The sequence below is a fragment of the Marmota marmota genome, unplaced genomic scaffold, assembly GCF_001458135.2.
Source record: "Marmota marmota marmota unplaced genomic scaffold, marMar, whole genome shotgun sequence".
Taxonomy (NCBI): Eukaryota; Metazoa; Chordata; class Mammalia; order Rodentia; family Sciuridae; genus Marmota; species Marmota marmota.
The window spans coordinates 2,382,866-2,390,937 of NW_025999862.1; positions in this window are offsets into that span (position 1 = coordinate 2,382,866).

Sequence of the window (8,072 nt, forward strand, 5' to 3'; positions counted from 1 at the left end):
CCAGAATCCCCCCTGGGCGACGACCCCAGTGTGATCTCTTCCTCCAAGACGGGAACCTACAGATGGTCCAGCCCTCCTGGGACCTGTTGGGACCCTGACCAAGATGGGACTGGGAGAAGAAAGGGAAGGGTAGGTGGCTTGAAGGCCTGCACAGAGTCACCTGGGACAGCTGGCATGTTGCTGGCTACGGTAGGAAGGTGTCCCTGCTCCCCTCACCACCACCTCCACTCCCCTCCGGGCACCCAGGACTGCCCAGTCCGCCCAGAGGAAGTGGAACAGACAGCTCCCTCCTCTGCCTGGGGGAGACCTGTGCAGGACTGGGGCCCCTTTGGGCCTTGTGTTTTCCAGGGGTCACACAAGGCTCATGGAGTGGTCATGAGGCCCCAGGGAGGTCACCTCTGTGGAAGTCACTTGCAAATTCTGAAGGGTCATGAGTAGTGAGAGGAGAGGGTGCTAGATTTGTCCCCCACGGCTTCTGGAGCTTTAAATGCAGACCAAATCTATTTCCTCCAGGCCTCACGTCCAGGCAGGCAGGGCTCTGCAGAGCTGCCCCCTGCTGGGCCCCCAGGCTGTGTCCCCTGGTTAGGAGTCAGGGCTTCAGGAACACCCAGACCCGAGTTCAAATCCCAGCTCTGCAACTTGGCTCTGTGGTTTCTGCTGTGGGGCCCTGAGCAATTCGATCTCTCTGAGCCACTGTCTCCTCATGTGTAACCAGGGACATGATAAACCCCCTCATGGGACGATTTACGACATCACAAGCAGAGTGGCCTTGGTGAGCCCCCCATAGCTCACCCCCCTCCCCCGCTTGCTCTGCCTTAGCCAAGTCCAGGCCCTCTGGCTTCTTCCAGGCCCTCCCAGGAGTCTCCTGGCGGCTGCTCTGCCAGCCCCTCTCCCTCCTTCCTCCCCTCACTCTGCCACTGAGCTTCCTGCAGTGCCCGGGTCAGCTTCCAGGGCTTGGTCAATCCTGGATGTGAGAGGAATAGAAAGAAGACTATTGCTGGCTTTATTCAGGTGTGATCATAACGGGGCAATGAAGATGGTCTTTCTCTAACTTTTAGAGATCGTACTAAAATATTTATATATGAGACAATAAGGGATTTACTTTAAAATAACCTGAGGGCAAGGAGCGCGGGTAGGCATAGAGCTGAACCAAGGTGGGCTTAGTGCTCCTTGTGGAGCTGGGGAGGTTTGTGGGGATCGTGACTCCTCTCCCTACTTTTGTGGGTTCAAATTTTCTATAATTAAAAAAAAAAGTTTATTTTAGATGGGGAGGGGGAGAATGGGTGACAAAATGGATGTGATCACGTTGAAGCTAGGTGATGGGGACATGGGGTTCATGAAATCTTCTCTGTATTCTGATGCATATGTGAAAGGTTTTTATGATAAAAATGGGTGTGTGTGTTTCCAAAAGAGAGTCTGTCTGATTCTCCGTGTTGCCTCAGAGGCTCCTGGGCTCTCTAAGTCATGGCCCATCACCCCTGTGCCTGTCCCCTGCCCTCCAAGATGCAGGACCAGTCAGCTGCCAGACACCCAGGTCCCACCGCCTAGCCTCCTGCTCTGCCCCTCCCCTTGGAGGGCACCTCTCCGTTGGTAGAGGGGGCACTTCTCATGTTGGCTCAGCTCAGGGATCATCTCCTCTGGGAAGCTAGTCCTAATTCTCCTTTGGCCTCCCTGCTGACAGAACGGCCCTTTGCCTCCTGGAGTCCCCACAATCTCTGCAGCCTGAGACACTGGGCACACATCTTACAGGATATGGGGCTCATCTTAATTCACGCCAGGTCCCAGCATAGGGCCTGAAAATGTCCACTGAGCATTGAAAGGTCTCACCTAACTCAAGACTTCAACTTGGTGGCAATATCCTAAAGAATGGATATCATTTCCTGAGGGCGCCCTGCCCCCTGTTGGTGGAAAGAAGTGTTGCAGGACGGCTGGAAGGGAAGCGGGGCAGGGGGTGGGGCAGCATGGGAGTTGGGGGCGCCCAGTCAACCTCCCCTTGCCCTGAGCAGAGCTGAGACTGAGCTCCAGGCAGCAAGCTCACGGGAGAACATGCAGAGCCTGCCATCTCTCCAGCTCTCTAGGGACTGACCTTAGGAGCATACGGTGCCCATGCAGACCCGGGGCCTTTGCTCAGGCTGCCTTCCCTCCTGAGGCGCCCGTGACTCCACCACACCATCTCTACCTCACCAAGCCCTAGTGATCTTTCAGGGGGCAACAAACACCCTCCTGGGTGAGTGCTTCCCAGCCACCCACATGGAGAGTTACCCAATGTCACCTGCTTCATATAGCCTGACACATGCCCTGGATGACAGTGCTTGTCACCTATAGCACTGGTGACCATCTCTCTCCAAATCAGGAGGCCCTGACAGAAAACACTGGCTCTCAGCATTACTGTGACCCATTACCAAGTGAACTCGTGTGTCTAGCTTCCACCAGTGGTAGAAAGTCCCTCTGTCCTTGGGAAGGCAGGCTGGCCCAAGGGAAAGGACAAGGGGCAGTTTTTGCCTCCCTGAGGAAGAAACTGGGGCTTTCTTTTCTAACGTCCAGAACTGGGCTGTCCAATACAGCAGCTATACTCGTGTTAGGGAACAGGCAGAACCACAGGAACACAAGGTTAACAGAATAATTCTAGGAAATGCGCAACTTACCTGCAGTCCTGCCTGGCTTGGTTGACAGAATATGTCACATTCTGTTTCCTGCAGGAGAAATACAGGCCCAAAATAATGTTGATAAGAGGAACCCAAGTTTCCCTGAAGGAGGAGACTTTTGTGATCAGATCCTGAAACTCTGGGAGATAAGGATAGTCCCTCCTAAGCATAAAATCTGTTGGAATATATGGTTAAGAATCCAGTCAGAACCAGGCAGCATGGGCCAAGGAGACCTACAGTGCCACAATAGGACTTGAAAGTCTGATGTCACCGGCTGTCATTCAAAAGTCAAAAGGTGGACCTGGGTGGGACTCTAGAAACTTCTTTGGGGTCCCCAATAAAACTGGAATGCAGGAGAGGTACATGATCCCTCTTCTCTCTGAGGGGATCCTCCGTCTCCCTTGAAAGTGTCCCCTTCCCCTTTCCTGTCCTTCCATAAGCTCATTCCTGTTACTCTAAGCAACTTGTCTGAAATCTTTCTGACTTGATGGTAAGAATTGGGGTTTGAAGAGGGGGTCTTCATACTGCCTCAATTTCTCAGAAGGCCCTAGCTTCATAACAGTCACATGTGGCCACTGAGCACTTGAAATATGACCAAGAGACAAAGGAATTTGACATTTTATTTAATTTCGATTGATTTTAATTCACATGTAAATATTCACACTCCAATGACTTGGGTGTGCAAATCTACTTCTTCAATTGCAAATTTTATGAAATCTAAATATACATCATGTATTTCTGATGAAAATTTAGCATTCAGATGAAGCTGTTCCCTAATTGTAAGACACATATTGGATTTCAAAGACTTAGTATAAACATTTAATATCTCAACTTTCCGCTGATTATAGGTTGAAATGATAAAATTTTGGTAAAATAGAAGAGGACATTGAAAGTAATTTCATGTTTCCTTTTGCTTTTTTTAAAAATGGAGCCATTAGAAAATTTAAAGTTCACACATGGCTCCCTGTGCCGTGTCTGTCGAGCTTCTGCTGGACAGCGCCCCGCTGACAGAGGTCTCTCAGCCTCAGCACCTCTGAGGCACTGGAGCTGGAAATTACTGGTGTTTTCTTGCAAGCAGCTGCGCCACACCCTGCAGGACGCTTAGCAGCACCCTTGGGCGGTACCCACTACATGGCAATAGCACCCCATCCCCAGTTGTGACAACCAGAAAGCGTTTCCAAACACTGCCAACCGTCGCCTAGGGAACAAAACTCACAGCCACTCCAGTTGAGAACAAGTGCCCCAGAGCCTTCTGCTCATGTGCCCTGGGAGAGCCAGGTAGGAAGAGGCGTTTGTGTGGCAGGGAGGGAAGGGAACAGCAGACCTGGAGGAGCTCCATGGGCCTAAGGGAAGGACCAGAGGTGGCCAGTTCAGGCTCACCAGGCCAGGGCCTGCCCCGCTGTCCTTGCCCTCTGGCTCTGAGTCTGCATGCACTTAGAGAAGGAGGGCAGAGAGGTCCCTGAGGGAAAGGGAGCCTCCTTCCGGGCCCTATCATTGAAGGCTGGTTCCCGTGGGGTTGCCACCTCCATGCAGGACTCAGAAGATTTTCCCAGCCCCACAGCGGGACAATAGGTGGGAAGTCCAGGGCCCCAAAACAGCACCATGTGTATCAAAGGCAAGGACAGCATCCAGGGACAGCCGCGGGGCTCTTGGGTCACTGAGTGTGGCAGCCCTCCTTTGGGACGAGGCAAACCCCTGGGGTTCATGAGCCACCTGAGGAGGAGAGAAGCCCCCAGATACAGATGGCACCAAAGCCAGGCTCTACCCATGTTAGTCTGAGAATCTTGTCACCCTGCTTGCGTCCTTGCAAGGACATCTGTGAGCATCATCCCAATCTCCTTCCCCGCCTTCCCAGCCCCTGCCACAGAGCTTGGCACCTAGAATCAAGTACTCTTAAGGAAGGAAGGAAAGGGAGCTTGCCCTCGAGCACCAGGCAGCTCGGGAGACAGGGCACGGAAACAGACCTCGGGGCCACAATTAGGCACTCCTGTGGGTTCAAAAGCAGTCACTGGAAGGCCCGCCCCACGTGGCCTGGGCAGTACTGGTTCAAAGGTCTTCCAATCCACTGGCAAATAGTAGGATTCAGCAGAGGGCTGATGTGCCAACTGGAGACAAGATAACATATTGAGAGCCACACACCCCCATAGCCCAGCCAGGGCCCATTAGAAATGTAATGGAGAAAACATCCCATATGCCATCCAAGACTATAAAAAACCTAAGGATAACTGTAACGAGAAACATCCGAGTCCTATATGAGGAAGACGATAAAACTTTACTGAAGGACATAAAGAAGCTCTGAATAAATAGAGTGATATATCATGTTCCACGATGGGGAGACTCGATAATATGGAGATGTCAATTCCTCCCAAATTAAATCTATAAATTCAACGCATTCCCAATCAGACTCCTAAAGGGATTTTTATAGAACTTGACAAGCTGATTTTCAAGCTCACCCGAAGGAGTAAACAAGCAAGATCAGGCAAGAACGTTTTGAAGAAGAAAAATGAGGAGGCATGTGACCTACCAGCCATCAAAACGAACTACAAAGCTAGAGAAATTAAAACAGGGTGGAGCTGCCGGATCAAAGGAGCGAGAAGAAAGAGGAAACCAATGAGGGGATTATGGGAAGGCAGCACACAAGAGCAAAGGATGTGTCACCCTGCTTGCGTCCTTGCAAGGACATCTGTGAGCATCATCCCAATCTCCTTCCTCAGTGTATTAACAAAATTGCCTGGATGTGTGCTGGCCCTCCTAGAGAGTAAACAATGAACATTGTTATTGTTATTACTGCTCCTCACATAAGGCCGCAAAGTAAATCCCAGAGAAACAAGCCTCTTTCCAACTTTTTACTCACTGTAAAGTTTGAGAATGCAATCAAGACACATGTTTGTCACCGGGTGGCGCATGCCTGTAATCCTAGCAACTCAGGAGGCTGGGACAGGAGGAATGCAAGTTCAAAGCCAGCCTCAACAACTTGGTGAGGCACTTAGCAACTCAGCAAGACCCTGTCTCTAAATAAAATACAAAAAAAAAAGAGCTGGGGATGTGTGGTCCAATGGTTAAGTGCCCCTGGGTTCAATCCCCTGTACCCCACCCAAAAAAAGAACACTTTTTTTTTTTAATCTTGGGGCCAGAAAGTCGAATTCCTAAACCAGAAACATGAAGGAAAAGTCAGGCAGGTTTGGCTATCTAAGAATTAAGCATTTCTCTGTATTAATGAGCCAAAAAGCAAATGAGATTTGGAGAAAATATTTATAACATAAATAATAAATGAAGGGCTATTATCCTACAAATCCAAGAGAAAAAGATAACCTTGAAATAGGAAAGAGAATAAAAGGAGTGATGGCAGGTGGGTTAGTGGGGGGGGACCAAGACGAAAGGGCTTGTGAGCAGCTGATCACAGAACCCTGCTGGGGACCCCACGAGAAACCTTGTGCAGTGCCAGAGGAGCGTTGGGGGTGGGTCTCCATCCTGGAACTCCCACTGGACATTGGAAGGCTGAGGATAGGGCACTGACTCCCATCCCCTGCGGTCTGCCTAGTACCTGGGCACAGCCCATCCTGCAGTCAGAAGAGGCAGAAAGCCACATTGTGAAGGTGACCTTCAGCATGGGGTGGAGAGGACCTGGATGACAATGCTAGGCACCGGATGTGGAATATCTCAGTTAATCACTAGAATAATCCTCCAAGGCAGCTGTCATTGCCATCCCCATTTTTACAGGTGAGGAAACTGATACTCCAAAGGTAAATCTCACAACAATGGAGTGAAGGAACCTGACCTCAGAGCAGACGCTCTCTCTAAAGGCAGTGGACACCTCTGCGTGGTAACCCTGGGCATTTTTCCTCACACCCCAACCATATGGTCCCCTGCACCATGAGTACAAGTTTCCTTCTGTGATTTTTTTAAAAGCTTTAAAAAAAAAATCTTTGGATTTTCAGCCCAGGGCCTGGCAAAACATGAACACTACCTAAATGGCAGAGTGTCAGAGTCATCATTGTTAAACGTTTCTTCTTGAATATAGTTTATAAGGGGCTGAGTGGCCATCGCTGCCACCCAAAACCAGAAACATGGATTTGGGAAACGTTTGTCGAAAGGTATTAAATCCAGGGCAGAGCACCAGGCACTGTGGAGACCCGAGATGCTCCGTTTTCATCCTTCAGGTGCAAGAGAAAGAAACAAAGGAAATACGGAGGAAAGTGACCTCATAACATGGTCTGAAGGAAGTGGGCTCAACGGCTAATGCTGGGTGTCCTGGGAAGCAAGTGAGGCCTGAGCCTGGGAACTCCTCCTTGAATGGGACCCGTCTGAGGAGCAACATGTCATGTGTTTTTCGTTTGTTTGTTTTGGTATCAGGGACTGAACCCAGGGGCGCTTAACCACTGAGCCACATCCCCAGCCCTTTTTATATTTTATTTAGAGACAGGGTCTTGCTGAGCTGCTTAGGGCCTTGCTAAGTTGCTGAGGCTGCCTTTGAACTTGTGATCCTCCTGCCTCAGCCTCCCAAGCCTCTGGGATGACAGGCACGTGCCACCACACCTGGCATGTCATATGCTTTTGCAAAAGCTGAAAAGACAGGTATTTTAAGTGCAGTGGGTTAAGCTCATTGTCTTTTTCCACTTCGATCTTCCCTAAGAAAATTGGGTTTTGTCAGTGTAGAGGCTGGGTGTGTCTGGAACCCTGGCTAAGGGCCACACAAGTTGAGGACATACTTAATCTGGGCTTAGAAGGATACATCTCTATGATTTTCAGCCACTGTCATCTTGGTGACAGGAATGCCTTCCAGGAAGACTTCTCCTTGTCAGATATGCCCCATGGCCCCTGGCAGAGAAGTCTGTGGGTAAGAGAAGAGAAAAGGCTTGCTGTGCACAGCGCTGGTAACCCTGAAAATTGTTCCAATCAGCAGGTGTGTGACATGTGTGAGCAGACAATTTTATTTTGATCATTACCTAATCAAGATGGATGTTCTCTCCTTGTTAGGAATATTCTCAATTATATAATACAGCCAATTACAAATGCACTATCATTTTTTCTTTTTTATTGCATAAGGAGAACTTTTCAAATTTTTATTTATTTGTTTGTTTGTTTATCAAGACTAACCAGTAAACATACTCTGTGCAAGGTCACAGCTTATGCATTCAAACTATGCATAATAAAAACAATGCCTTTTTCCTAGCCTGATTACCCAAATTTATCTTCCTTTTCTCTCTTTTTTTTTTTGATTTTTTTTTAATTTTTTATTGTTGGTTGTTCAAAACATTACATAGTTCTTGATATATCATATTTCACACTTTGATTCAAGTGGGTTATGAACTCCCATTTTTACCCCATATACAGATTGCAGAATCACATCAGTTACACATCCATTGATTTACATATTGCCATACTAGTGTCTGTTGTGTTCTGCTGCCTTTCCTATCCTCTACTATC